Genomic DNA, 16,102 nt, shown 5'->3' with positions numbered 1-16,102 from the left:
GCCTAGAGAATGTCCCATTTTATTCTTTTAGCTTATTTGATTTTAATGTTACAGCAAAATAGTTCAGTGTTGCTATATTCATTTGTTTTTACCAACCTGTAAAATTGCTGAATAAACAACTTTCAACTTTCAATTCTCCTGGCAGCCTCAATTAGAACATGAAACGGGGACAGAGTGTTTAGTGCATGAGTCCTTTGTACTTTGATCCTTGTGAGAAACCAGGCCTAGATGTATAAAAATGTGAGAGTGGAAAATTAGTTTGAAGAAAATTCTGAAAATGAAGGAAATTCCGATCTAAAAAAGGCAGTTTTTTGCGTGTTAAATTGAGTGTAAAGCATGATTTGATTCCCCTTGCCTCTTGGATCATAAAGGACGTTGGCATGCTATAGAAACATTATGGAGGTGTCATGGTCCCCACATAAATCCACAGCAGCCATGTCAGGAAAAAATGCCCCCAAACGCGACATTTTGACTCGTGTAACTTTGTGACATCACAACAACACAAAGGCCCCGCCCCCTCAAAACACTGCATAGTTAACGAGGGGAGAGACAGAGCACATAGAGAAGTCCCACAGAGGCTGGATTTTAATTTTTTTGCAACATAATTCATAACCTTGTTTTAAAGACCCGTGAGATGTGAGATGTTTTAAACAGCTAAAAATAGCATAGAATGGGACTTGGGACCTGAGAGCTCCTAAGGTGGAAAAGTGTTAAGAGTAGAGAGGAGGACTTTTAGGAGCTTAGTTTCTTAAGGAGAGTGAGGAGAAAATTGCTGAAAGACACGAGATGCATTGATGCTATCATCATCGTCGTCATTGTCATCGTCATCGTCATCATCAGATATTTAGCACCAGGCAAAGAGCGCAGTGAGGTTGATGCCACCACACAGTGGAAGAATCACACTAACAATCACAGCTTGTTCACAGACTCGATGTGATGCAACCTGTTCCCACTGGCCGGTCGCACCGCGCGCCAACAAAACAGCAGCTAGAGGGATACAGCAAGTCTTCTCTGTATAGTCTGGTCACTGATGGGACACATGTCCACATCATCTGCAATTATACTCTACTAAAAAATCCAATGCCAATATAGTCTATAAATTAAATACTACTGAGTTTTGAGCTATTTCACCAACTGTTAACATCAAATTAGAAACTATAATTAACTGTCAACCTGTGAGGAGGACCATACAAGCAGGGGCATAGTGGAGGGTCATGCAGTTTACCCACCTCTTTGAAATTAGTTATATTTTTATTCAATTTTTGATAAGCAATACCACACGTTAATATAGAGTGAATTGTGTTTTATGTTGTGTGATGCCTTCAAGCCTTGTGTTCCATCTAGACGACAAAAAGAGGCATATATTGATTTTATCAACCAATGGCAGTGTCTAAAAGAGTAAAAAGGGAGTCCCGCACACCTTCCAAACTTGCAAATAAGTTATAAAATAAATTTATTTTGTGAAGTTTCGGTCACCGGCCTTTTTTTGCTTTGAAAATGGTCGGTGACCGAAACGTCACAAAATAAATTCTTATTTGCAAGTTTGGACTGTGTGTGGGACTCCCTTTTTACAATTTATGGACAATCTGTTCCTGTCCGACGCACCTGCCCGAAAAAGAGATGTGCGGAGCTCTCCTTCTAGTGTCTAAAAGAGAGCATCACAACTAGCAACGGGGTGGACCACACCTCCAAGAAGAAGTTCTTATCCATTGCTTGCTCAGAGTTTCTCCGAGAACTTCCCTATATCACTCCCATAAGCTAGGACTCAGATCAGAGCTCTCTGAGGGGACTCTCACAATGTTTGTGGATACGGCCCCTGAATTATTGAGGTGAATTTGAGAGGTCGAGCTCAGTCTGGACTTGTGCAGGAGGGCCTGCACGTTACCAGCATGGAAAGATGGCTTCATTTCGGATGACACAGAGCTTTTAAAACAGTAGGGTTTTGTATTTTGATCAGCACTGATTCAGTGAGAGACACAGTACCCTGAAGAAGGGCTGCCACTAATGATTATTTTCATAATTGATTAATCTGTTGATTATTTTCTCGATTAATCGCTTAGTTGTTTGGTCTATAAAATGTCAGAAAATGTCTTGTTTTGTCCACAACTCAAAGATAATATCAGTTTACTGTCATACAGGAGTAAAGAGACCTTTTCTCTTAAAATTGTACTCAAAACGATTAATCGATTATCAAAATAGTTGTCGATTAATTTTCTGTCGATCGACTAATCGATCAATCGATTAAAGTACCCTAAAGTACTGATTCAGTGAGAGACACAGTACCTTAAAGTACACTGATTCTCTCTCTCTAATGTATTGTGTATTACGCATTTGGGAAAACAAAAAAAGCCATGAAGTTATTAAGAAATGGAGCCATGCTGTTGATAGTGTCACATTCCATAGGTCAGAGGTCGATTCACTCAAACGTTATTGTCGGCTGTTGTAATTTATGCTGGTGTCATAAATCTCTTTGTAGATCGACATCTCTGAATCTGCTAACCTTCCCTTATAACTCTACATACAAAGCACCTTGAATTGCCTTTGTGTATGAAAGGTGCTATATAAATAAAATTTGACTTGACTTGACTTACATCAGGGGTCTCAAACTCAAATTACCTGGGGGCCGCTGAGTGTCCAGTCTTGTCAGGGGCCAAGACTCGGGAGCGTGCTCTGTGTTTTACAACGAGTGGAGGTACGGGCCTGATTTCACTATAACTTGATATCAAGTGGCGGGCCATATGAAATCGTTTTAGGGGCCGTGTCTGGCCCGGGGGCCATGAGTTTGAGACCTCTGCTCTACATACTTTTTACTCCTAACTAGTTTGAGAGCAACTTCAGGACTTTGTTTTAGGTTAAAGTCAGGGGATGAATACGACGTGTGTGTGTGTGTGTGTGTGTGTGTGTGTGTGTGTGTGTGTGTGTGTGTGTGTGTGTGTGTGTGTGTGTGTGTGTGTGTGTGTGTGAGAGAGACTTAACATGGCTCTGTGCAGTGCACTTGGAAGGGGACCTACTAGCAGATCAGAACACACTTAGCAGTCTGGTGCCTGGATCAGGCTCAGAAGCCACATGACCAACTTTCTGTAGTCTCACTTAGATCAACCTCTTTATTGGCTATTCTGTCTCTTAGTTCTACCCTTTCTCTCTCTCTTTTTCACTCTCTCCTTTCTCCCCCCCCCCCCCAGTCCCTATCCAGCCTTCCCTCTGTCCTCTCCATCAGATCACATGGGCTTTCTTTCTTTCTTTACTTCTCTGTCTTTTTTTCTGTCCAAAACCTCTTTCTCCCCTTCTCCCTCACACTCCTGCAACCAATAACAGCTGGAAGGGGGGGTGCTGCTTAGCAACAGCCAATCCCAGTTTGATCTGACAGGCCTGGCTCCTCCTACTTTTTGAGGGGGTGGATGGGGTGGGTGGGGTGTGGACCCTGACCAGGGTAAGGTTACCTGACAGACACACACACACACACACAGACACACAGACACACACACACACACACACACACACACACACACACACACACACACACACACACACACACACACACACACACACAAGCTCTGTGTAAACACAGACACGAGCAAGTATGCCCTCCTACACTAGACCTTGAAGTGTGTGTGTGTGTGTGTGTGTGTGTGTGTGTGTGTGTGTGTGTGTGTGTGTGTGTGTGTGTGTTCTGAGGATGTGTGTTCTGAGGATGTGTGTGTGTTAAGAGGAATGTGTTTTCCCTCTTACCATAGTCGTTGCCTGGACTCAGACACACACTGGTTCTTGTTACTGCAGTACCGAGCCGCTCGTGTTTCAGAACCAAAAAGGGAGGTGTATCTCCCTCCCCCCCCCCCTCTCTCTCTCTCTCTCTCTAACTCTCCCCTCTCTCTCTCCTCTTCCCCTGTCTCTCTCTCTAACTCTCCCCTCTCTCTCTCCTCTCCCCCTGTCTCTCTCTCTAACTCTCCCTCTCTCTCTAACTCTCCCTCTCTCTCTGTCTCCTCCCTCCCTCTCTCGACCATCGTCACAGCCTGCGTCTTCCCTCGCTGCACACACACACACACACAGCAGTGATGGGATGAGAGACGACACACGCCAACGTCTTGGCACAGCACAGCGAGCGGGGGTCTACGTATGTGTGTAGAGAGAGAGAGAGACAGCCAAGTGCATGGCAGTCCAAAGCGGGCAATGCTAAGAGTGTGTGTGAGGGGGCTGGATACATCTTTTGTCAGCAGAGAAGAAGAAGGACACAACAGAGTAAGTTAACGCTGTGGCAACACTTCTGTATGTGTGTGTGTGTGTGTGTGTGTGTGTCACACACACACACACACACACACACACACACACACACACACACATAGGGTATAGCAGGTTTATTGGAACGCAAATTGTCCGCACACTTTGAGATCTCTGGCTGGCACTGATAATCTGCAAGTCAATCATTTAACATTAACTTATGTGTCATAGCTAGTAGATCATCTCCAGCTTGAGATGATTGTGCATAGCTAAGTTCGATTATAATGAATAGCTAGTGTGTATATAAGAGCATAGCAAAGTTCCATTAGAATGAATAGCTAGTGTGTATATTAGAGCATTGTGTTGATGTCATGTAAATGTGTGTGTTTTTTTGTGTGGCTTGTGAGCTCACTCAGAGTCATATCTGGTTTTTAAGTGTTCAGTGTTCTGCCAATTGTATGACTTGCACTGTGTGAGGTCTGGTCCTGCTCTCCTCACGTGTCATGTGTTGCAGTTTGTGCAGCCCTGTGATGTCACACTGTGTCCTATGATGTCACACTGTGTCCTGTGATGTCACACTGTGCCCTGTGAGGTCACGGTGTCCAGGACAAAGTCTTCTACGTTCATCATATTTAGTACAACAACACAGTGATTTGTATTCTGATGAGATTCCACAGTGAACTGAAGACTCAAGCAGACACCAGTCCTCTATAGTCTTCTTAGCCCTGCTCTGTGCTGAAGGTGGTAGGTAGGTAGATGGCTTCCAGATGCTGGGCTGAGATGATTGCATACAATATGTAGCAGAGTCCCGTCACAGTGGACGTACAGTTGGAGTATTGTCTCGCTGTGCTGAAAAGTTGGTGGATTTGCAGTTGTCCTGGTTGAATGCGGTCTAACATGGAGGCCAATGAAGATCCATACTGGAGGCAATCACTTTTAATCTTAAATCCATATGACAAATAACTGGACTACATTAGCCAAGAGCAAATATGACTTTAAGATTAGCAAAGCTCTCATTGGCATATTGTACTAGCAGCCTGCTCGTCTGAATAAAATGTTGGCAGTTTATGTTTCTGCAAACCACAGATATGTAGAATGTCAACATTTGTGAACCAAAATATGTTTCATATCAGCCTTTCTAGCTACGTGTGTATATCAACTTTCTACAGAACAGAGTCTGCTATTGAAATAAACACACGATGACCAGTGAGGGATTTGTGGTCTGGGTGGATGGAGGGTGTAAACGCTAGCCTTTCTCACCGGAGAGAGCTGTGTTCGATCCCCAGCATTTACAATGTCTACTTTTTCATCGTGAGTCACATTTAAAAGTTTTTCTTATTTCACCCAAACCATAACCCTAGCCAATAAACACGTTGTTTTAGTTGCCTAACCTTCACCAAGTAAGTGGTTTTATTAATGTTTAAAAATAACTGGAGACTGTGCAACGTTTTCAAATTAACCGACATTTTCAAATCTACATTGGAAAATGAGGGCGTGTGTCCACATAGCGCCTGCGGTGCTTTTTGTGAGGAGAAATAGAGCCGTGACTGCCTGGTTAACGTAACGTTAGCACTTCTAGCAGTAACGTTACTAACAGTGTTGTAGAACAAGCAAGTCTTACCAGATGGCAGGGGATTTCTTTTTTTTTTACAATACACATCTGGTATAATGAACCATACTGCCTTTATGATCGCTGGAACAGTAACGTCAATCCAATGATTAGCCTTCAACGTCCTATTTCTCCATCGGACGGCTGGAAAAAGCGCTTTTCTGGTGCGGACACCTTTTCTGCATGTTGCTCCTTTTAATGAGGAAAGGGCGCTGGAGCTGAGAAAAAGAAGCTATATGGACACACAGCTTTACTGGCTTTGAGAGCAGAGTAGGTGGACACACAGCCTTACTGGCTTTGAGAGAGGAGTAGGTGGACACACAGCCTTACTGGCTTTGAGAGAGGAGTAGGTGGACACACAGCCTTACTGGCTTTGAGAGAGGAGTAGGTGGACACACAGCCTTACTGGCTTTGAGAGAGGAGTAGGTGGACACACAGCCTTACTGGCTTTGAGAGAGGAGTAGGTGGACACACAGCCTTACTGGCTTTGAGAGAGGAGTAGGTGGACACACAGCCTTACTGGCTTTGAGAGAGGAGTAGGTGGACACACAGCCTTACTGGCTTTGAGAGAGGAGTAGGTGGACACACAGCCTTACTGGCTTTGAGAGAGGAGTAGGTGGACACACAGCCTTACTGGCTTTGAGAGAGGAGTAGGTGGACACACAGCCTTACTGGCTTTGAGAGAGGAGTAGGTGGACACACAGCCTTACTAGCTTTGAGAGAGGAGTAGGTGGACACACAGCCTTACTAGCTTTGAGAGCAGAGTAGGTGGACACACAGCCTTACTAGCTTTGAGAGAGGAGTAGGTGGACACACAGCCTTACTAGCTTTGAGAGTGGAGTAGGTGGACACACAGCCTTAATAGCTTTGAGAGCGGAGTAGGTGGACACACAGCCTTACTGGCTTTGAGAGCAGAGTAGGTGGACACACAGCCTTACTAGCTTTGAGAGAGGAGTAGGTGGACACACAGCCTTACTAGCTCTGAGAGCGGAGTAGGTGGACACACAGCCTTACTAGCTTTGAGAGAGGAGTAGGTGGACACACATCCTTACTAGCTTTGACAGAGGAGTAGGTGGACATACAGCCTTACCAACACAGTCTCACAGAAAATTGTATAATACCAACGTTTTGGACCAACGTTGCTATTTTACAATTTCGGCTCGAAAATTGTAAAATAGTAACGTTCTGAGATTTTAGGGTTAGGATTAGAGTAGGGGGAGGGGTTAGAAACAGAAAATCTCCGTAAACCACGCCCAAACCACGCCCACCGCTGTAGACACATACGTTACCATTTTACAATTTCTTAGCCGAAATTGTAAAATAGCAACGTTTGTCCACAAACGTTGCTATTTTACAATTTTTTTGGAGATCGGGTTGGCCTTACTGGCTCTGAGAGTGGAGTAGGTGGACACACAGCCTTACTGGCTTTGAGAGCAGAGTAGGTGGACACACAGCCTTACTAGCTTTGAGAGCAGAGTAGGAATCCAGTACTTTTTCCATAACCCAACATGACACCACTGCACTCAGCCTAGATAGCAGGCAGGGTTACATCAGGTCCCATGGACAGTATTGCTAATTGTGAAAAAGTGATGGCTTAACGATGACATAACCGTTAGTGATGAAGCTGAGCAGTGGAGCCTGTTCCCGGGAGGGGGGGGGGGGGGGTTGATGAAGCTGAGATGTTCCCGGGGGGAGTTTGAGTCGGTGTAAACAGGATCACAGCAGTTTACAAAGCAGCCATGCCTCTGCCAGGTCACACAGGGAGAGAGAGATGGGCCTTGTATGAGCAGCGATTTTAAATATTTCCAGGTGTTTTTAAAATAACTCTACACTTGAGCATATCATATTCAGCCTTAACATTTCATATTTGTTTCATTTTTTCCCACCTGATTTCCCTGCCCTGGTCGCTGCTCCACCCTCTGCCAATCTGGGGAGAGCCGTAGACTAGCACCATGCTTCCTCCCGACACATGCACAGTTGCCAGCGGCTTCTTTTCACCTGACAGGGGGGAGCTTCACTGGTAGGACGTAGCACGTGGGAGGATCACGCTATTCCCCACCAGTTCCCTTCCACCCCGACCAGGCGCCCCGACCGACCAGAGGAGGCGCTAGTGTAGCGACCAGGACGCATACCCCAATCCGGCTTCCCACCCGCAGACACCAGTCAATCGTGCCTGTATGGACACCCGACCAAGCCGGAGGTAACACGTGGATGCGAACCTGCAACCCTTGTGTTGGTAGGCAGGGAATCTACTGCTACACTACCCGGCCGCCCGTTTCAGATTTTTTGAAGCGGTGGGCGATATGGCCATAAAATAATCTCACAATATTTCAGGGTATTTCTGCGATAACGATATTCTTGACCTAACATATATCGATAACGATGCGATATGATATGGCATTTCCCCCCCCCACACACACACACACACGTGTACACATTCAAACACACCTTTGCCGTGGTTGCAAAATCGTGATGACAAAATGATACAAGCTAGTTATAAACTTGCTCAAACAGACACACACACACACACACACACACACACACACACACACACACATACACACACACACACACACACTCACTCACTCATCCTCCCATCCCTCTAGAATCTAGAGTCTAGATAGAGGGATGACTAAGCAGTCTGTATATTTCTATGGCAACTATCTTTGCGAGTGTGTGTGTGTGTGTGAAAATGAACATCTAACTTCTCCTGTCGACTCTAAACACTGCATTGCATTTGCAGCCCTGTCACGACTGCGGGCTGTGTGTGTGTGTGTGTGTGTGTGTGTGTGTGTGTGTGTGTGTGTGTGTGTGTGTGTGTGTGTGTGTGTGTGTGTGTGTGGCTGTAATGTGATGCAGCAGAGAGGCTTGCCAAGTGTTTATATCAGAGTAAGGTGAGCTTGCAGTCTTCTGCTGCTGAGCTGTTAGCTGGTTAACAGAGCCTGGATTCCTCCACACACAGTAGTAATACAACGGGTTCATTCACAAATAATTTAGCCAGTTGAAACAGGTGTGTGACATTTGTCCATATAACACACAGGTTGCCAGCACAAGTCAAGAGAACCAGCCAGTCATAGTAAAGGTTCAAGGTTGCAAGTTATTTATGTTATTTTCTGGACAAAATATGCAGTACAGAACACTGTGTGCCTTTTATTTTGAAGGCATGCAAGGGAAGTGTTGTGTTGCGTTGTGTTGATGGCGGAACTCCTGACGCTGTATATGGACCCAGGGAGAATAATAAATGCTGGCGTCTCATGTGGAGTCCTCCAATGTTCATGTTTATTCTTTTGTAGGCCTACTGTCAAAGTTCACCGTCTCTCAGAAACAAAGATCTTTAGGATAGGGATTTGTGCTGATAGGTGAGAATATGTAGCGTAAGGTATAAAGTCCCTGGAAACCAGAAATATCTTTTTATTATTTAGCATTTTGAGTTCATCACATCACAGGAACCTATGTTAATAAGCCACCAGCCAAATTTGAACGATGATGAACGTCGCAAAGTATATAAATTTAGGTTTGACAGTCATGGCAAAAGTCATGAGTATGTGATGTGTGTGATTCGATTAAATCTTATGACGTGATAAGATCATGCATTTTAGCACCGCGCGCTCCGCTCTCTTCAAAGAGGAAATGGAAATCCAGACCTTGTAGAAAAGTGTCGATTTTTGGGGTTTAGGGTTGAAAGTAATTCTCTCTCTTTTCTGAGGCACACAATCACTCACATAAGACCCTAAATTTAATAGTTAGAAGGTTTTTGTGGATTTTGGTTTCCAGGGACTTCCAAAATCCACAAAAACCTTACATCACAGGCGATGTTGAGGACTAACACAAAATTTATGTAACGAGTAGTGTAACAAATTACTTGCTCCAGGGAGTAGTTAAGTAAAGTATAAAGCATTACTTTTTTTAAAGTAATGTGTAATGTGTAATATATTACTTTTTTGAGTAACGACTCCCAACACTGGCTGTGACAGATTTACACTGGGTTAATAATACCAGTCTACTGTGGCTTTGGCCCCACAGCCTATAATCATCTGAAATGTTTTGAACTTTTTGATTTGTGCTTTCACCTCTGCTGTAGGTCCAACCATATTGCACTGAACCTCCAGTCTATCTGAACATCTCTGCTGTAGGTCCAACCATATTGGACTGAACCTCCAGTCTATCTGAACATCTCTGCTGTAGGTCCAACCATATTGGACTGAACCTCCAGTCTATCTGAACATCTCTGCTGTAGGTCCAACCATATTGGACTGAACCTCCAGTCTATCTGAACATCTCTGCTGTAGGTCCAACCATATTGGACTGAACCCCCAGTCTATCTGAACATCTCTGCTGTAGGTCCAACCATATTGGACTGAACCTCCAGTCTATCTGAACATCTCTGCTGTAGGTCCAACCATATTGCACTGAACCTCCAGTCTATCTGAACATCTCTGCTGTAGGTCCAACCATATTGGACTGAACCTCCAGTCTATCTGAACCTCTCTGCTGTAGGTCCAACCATATTGGACTGAACCTCCAGTCTATCTGAACCTCTCTGCTGTAGGTCCAACCATATTGGACTGAACCTCCAGTCTATCTGAACATCTCTGCTGTAGGTCCAACCATATTGGACTGAACCTCCAGTCTATCTGAACATCTCTGCTGTAGGTCCAACCATATTGCACTGAACCTCCAGTCTATCTGAACATCTCTGCTGTAGGTCCAACCATATTGCACTGAACCTCCAGTCTATCTGAACATCGCATAATGATCAGTTGAACACAATGGAGGTGACTGTTATTCATCAGAAGTGGCTTCGAGTGCAGTCAGCTGTAGCTGGCACGGGATAGAGTGAGGCGGATTATTGCCTTACCACACACACACACACACACACACGCACGCACGCACACACACGCACGCGCGCACACACACACACACACACACACACAGAGTTTATTCTGGCATCACTTTATCAGAGTTTCTCTCCATCTTTCAAGCACATGCAGAGATAGGCAGCTATTAGCCCTCTTCGATGCATCCCTGAGGCTCATTCCTTTGGCCGTGGTAATGCATTCACACTGACAACACTGAGGGAGGAGACAAGCAGCCAGAGAGAGACAAGTCTGCTAGATATGGAAGAGAGAGACACTGAGGGAGGAGGAGACAAGCAGTCAGAGAGACACAAGTCTGCTAGATATGCAAGAGAGAGAGATACACTGAGGGAGGAGGAGACAAGCAGCCAGAGAGAGACAAGTCTGCTAGATATGGAAGAGGAGAGACACTGAGGGAGGAGGAGACAAGCAGCCACAGAGAGACAAGTCTGCTAGTAGATCTGGAAGAGGAGAGAGAAGGAATAGCTCAAAGCTATGTAGTGAGAGAGGTAGTCCTGCAGTCTGCACTTGGCTGAGAAAACACTGAGAATATGATTTTTCCATTCTGATATGGACATATTAAGATTAGAGAGGATATTAGGATAGTGAGTGATACTACAGGACTTGTCTTGAACTGCAGATAAGCCACAGCAAAGGACGGTGATTGTAAAAGCTTTATTTTTATAACTGTGGGTAAGTCAATGTAATAAAATAGGAGCAGAGCAGCGGTGGAAGCCAGTAATATATTCTAAGGGTTTTGGCAGACCTTGTGAATGACTTGAAATGATTCCTCCAGAATAAATCACAGGCTTTGAAAAACAGCAGTATAGAAGAGACAGAGAGAGAGAGAGAGGGAGAGAGAGAGAGAGAGAGACAGAGAGAGAGAGAGAGGGAGAGAGAGAGAGAGAGAGAGAGGGGGGAGGTGGAGGAAGGGGTTTAAAAGTTGGAAAACTGAAAGGCCCTGGTCGTTCAAGGTCAGTGGGGGAAAGGAAGCGGTACTGATTGGTCAGTGGGGGAAAGGAAGCGGTACTGATTGGTCAGTGGGGGAAAGGAAGCGGTACTGATTGGTCAGTGGGGGAAAGGAAGTGGTACTGATTGGTCAGTGGGGGAAAGGAAGCGGTACTGATTGGTCAGTGGGGGAAAGGAAGTGGTACTGATTGGTCAGTGGGGGAAAGGAAGCAGTACTGATTGGTCAGTAAGAGTTACTGATTGGTCAGTGGGGGAAAGGAAGCGGTACTGATTGGTCAGTGGGGGAAAGGAAGCGGTACTGATTGGTCAGTGGGGGAAAGGAAGCGGTACTGATTGGTCAGTGGGGGAAAGGAAGCAGTACTGATTGGTCAGTGGGGGGAAGCGGTACCGATTGGTCAGTGGGGGAAAGGAAGCAGTACTGATTGGTCAGTGGGGGAAAGGAAGCGGTACTGATTGGTCAGTGGGGGAAAGGAAGTGGTACTGATTGGTCAGTGGGGGAAAGGAAGCGGTACTGATTGGTCAGTGGGGGAAAGGAAGCGGTACTGATTGGTCAGTGGGGGAAAGGAAGCTGTACTGATTGGTCAGTGGGCGAAAGGAAGCAGTACTGATTGGTCAGTGGGGGAAGGAAGCGGTACTGATTGGTCAGTGGGGGAAAGGAAGTGGTACTGATTGGTCAGTGGGGGAAAGGAAGTGGTACTGATTGGTCAGTGGGGGAAAGGAAGCAGTACTGATTGGTCAGTGGGGGAAAGGAAGCGGTACTGATTCGTCAGTGGGGGAAAGGAAGCAGTACTGATTGGTCAGTGAGGGAAAGGAAGTGGTACTGATTGGTCAGTGGGGGAAAGGAAGCGGTACTGATTGGTCAGTGGGGGAAAGGAAGCGGTACTGATTGCAGAGTGGAAAGTTGGTGTTAAGCAGAGAGGCACGGTGGAGATTGTAAGGAGCAGCGAGAGAAAGGCTTAGAAGTGTGAGAGAGAGAAAGCAGAGAGCTTCACATGTTCAAACTGTTGTCGTCAGGCTCTCCAGGCCACGGCCACTCCATCATCTTCACGCGCGCAAGCTGCTTACGTAACAGCGCTGAGCGACGAGCTGAGAGTCAGCGGAGCGCACGGTTTCCCTGCTCCGCTCCTCAGAGTAGATGTGACTGTTTATCCTCCTAACCATTCCCTGGTTTGAAATCAGAGCCACGCAAAGTAGAGTTCCATCATGATCCGCTCCACCCGCCAAGAGAGGCAAGCTGTCGAACTAAACGTACCCCCCCCCCCCCCCCCCGCCTGGAGCCATATGAAGTCATTGGGGGATCGAGGGGGTGTGTAACTTTAAGCAAATGGAGAGAACACAGAGAATTTTGGAGAGATACTGTATGGATCAAATTTAACTATATCCCTCTCCCTCTAGCCTGTTCTATACTGTCTATGAGTGTTTCCCGTACCATTCTACAGGCCTGGCGGGTCCACCAGGCCAACGGCGCCCCCGCCAGGCCAGAAAACAAATTGCAAAAATATATATATATATATATATTTTTTTTCCCTGCTCTCCCCAAAATTTCAATAAACCTTTATGGCATATTATTACAATACAACAATACTGTTGTTGACAGTGTTGACAGTGATAGAAGATGCCAAATCGTCGATGCCTGGGAAACACACATCCCATAATACAACAGTTCGCATCGCATCCCATAATAGTATGATGATACTTGGGATGCCAATCCCTCCAGACCTGACATTTTTTCTAGGGGAAACACTGGATATCTATACTGTCTGTCATCGATACTGTCTGTCAAAGATACTGTGAATAAGTTAGCGGTAGTTAATCATTTATATGCTGTGTACAAATGACAGTGTGTACTCTGGCAGGGTGAGAGTTCACCAATCATGAAATGAGCTCTTTACCTGTATGGTTGGTTTGGTAGGTCAAAGGTTAAACTGTATTACACTACATGGCATCTGTAGGTCATTGAAAAATCTGAATAAGTCTAAATATGGGGCATTAAAAGTATTAAATTGTCTCAAATACAGTTATTAGAGGCCAGGCTTCACTAGTAAACAAGTTTCAACAAAATTCGCATAAGCTATGCTGAAGCAGAATTATGCTCTTTGTCCACATTTTTTCTGTATTTTGACATTCAGATTTGTCTTAAATTCAGTTGCAGGTTGCATTAATGGGTCAAAGTGTTAAATTTGGCATTTTGAAACCTGCAGATATACTGCAAGTCAAATGTGAGGGGAATCTTGTCGAGGAATTTGGACCTTTCTGCCTCAATTTGCTTTTTAACCCATTGATACCTGATGCAGCATTTGTGTGTATATCCCTCATTTGTGTGTGTATCCCTTTAAGACCGCGAAGTCGCGGTCTTAAAGGGATACACACACAAATGCTGCATCAGGTATCAATGGGTTAAGGAAGTACTTCTGTTGTGGACCAGTCATGACACGGCACAAGACAAGTAGTGATGAACTTAACATGTAGACAGAGGCACAGAACAATGGCATGACAGTCACGGCTATGAATTCACGCTCTGCTCTACAGTCCCCTGCCAACTTTCACACGCACAAATTATTTATTATTATTATTTCCTTTTTTTTCAGATTTCCCACCCATTTTCTCCCTAATTATACTTGGCCAATTCCCCCTTGCTCCACCCCCTCTGCCGATCTGGGGAGAGTTGTAGACGAGCACATGCTTCCTCCAATACATGCTTCTTTTCACCTGATAGCGTGGAGTTTCACTGGCAGGACGTAGCACGTGGGAGGATCACACTATTCCTCCCCAGTTCCTCCCCCCCCCCAAACAGGTGCCCTCCAACCGACTCCAGTGCACCGACCGGCTTCCCACCCGCAGACACGGTCAATTGTGCCTGTATGGCACGGGGACGCGAACCTGCAACCCTCGTTTTGGTAGGCAGGCACTCTACCACTGCACTACCTGGACACCCCTTGGTAAAAGTGAGGAAACACTTCTTTTTTGCTGTGTGGATCACCTGGATGAGAAGCAACTGCTAAACAAGTTGAGTTAGTTTACTGGACAAAAACAATCACTCCGAAATTGTGAGGGTCGTTGACTCGGCCTACCGGTGATTATCCTGTAACAATTGATTAGGTAGCCAGAGGGCCTGTCGGGACGTTTGGGGGGATATGGGGTTTCTATTTAGTCTCCCTCTTTTGTTGCCCAGTGCTTATTACTCTGGTGTTTCTACACTGCCACTTCCCAGAGAAGTGCACCTGTCACCTGGCTGTCACCTCACCTGTCACCTGGCTGTCACCTGCCACCTTCCTTTTGGATTTTCTGTTGACGTTTGAGAGTCTACTGTAGGTGCTGCTCTTTTCTTTAATCACCCATAGAGAGCAGTAAAACACATACAAACAAGTAGGAGGATTGACCATCACAGAGCCCTTCCTAACAGGCCAGGGACAACTTCTGCTAGAAACTCTGCTATATGTCCAACATAAATTGAATGTAAATGTTATGTAGGTGGCGGTGCACATCTCTCCCAGTCACTGTTTGCTGCTGCTGCTGTCTGTGTTTCTGGTTTAACTGACTTTTTTTTTTTTTTTTTTTTTTTTTTACATTTCCAATCATCTGCAAAAGAGAGGAAAGTTGAAAAGAAGATGCTGTGCGAATGCATTAATTAGATCAAGAATGCAAGATGGGGGATATTATTCGTTTTGTTTGTTGTTGTTAATTTAGTGTTTAGTAGTACCTTTTTAGTAGTACTTTAGTAGTACCTACTTTTTAACTACTGCACTTAGACCCGCCTCTAGTATTGTCTTTTAAATGGGCACTGTACTTTCAACATCTTAACACTGCTTTTGTCAGTTTTGGTTTTTATTATATGTGTCTGTGTGCTTTTAATGTTTGTAACATGCACCTGAACATGGTCAAAGGAAAAACCTATGTTGCGTTGTGACAGACAATAATGTTTTTGAATCTTGAATCTTGTATCTTGAATCTTGTAGTGTGTGCTTTGAGTCTGTGCCTCCTCCTCTCCGTCTACCTGGAAGTGCCAGGCAGCGCTCTGCTTGTATTGCCCAGGGGCCCTGTAGTCATTATAGGATAATGGAATCAGAGCACTGTCCTGGATCCCATCTCCTTTATATAGCGCCCCCCTCTCCCTGTCTTCTCCCTGACCCACATTCTCTCACACACACACACACACACACACACACACACACACACACGCACGCACGCACGCACGCACACACACACACACGCACGCACACACACACACACACACACACACACCCCAGAGGGAAAGATTTGCACTAAAAACCCCTGATTAAAAACCATAGTCATGGTCTGCACGCTACACTTGATGTGTCTGCTCTTCACTATCATCATTTCACTAGGGGTTTCCACGGATATTCAAATCCAACACACCTCAAAGAGTTTGTCCTCGTTTGTGTTTTTGGTGTCTAAAGTGCTCATCCCTGTAGCCCCCGGTCAGTGATGCACT

The sequence above is a fragment of the Poromitra crassiceps genome (assembly GCF_964638095.1).
Source record: "Poromitra crassiceps genome assembly, chromosome: 19".
Classification (NCBI taxonomy): domain Eukaryota; kingdom Metazoa; phylum Chordata; class Actinopteri; order Beryciformes; family Melamphaidae; genus Poromitra; species Poromitra crassiceps.
Note: the sequence above shows the minus strand (reverse complement) of the source record.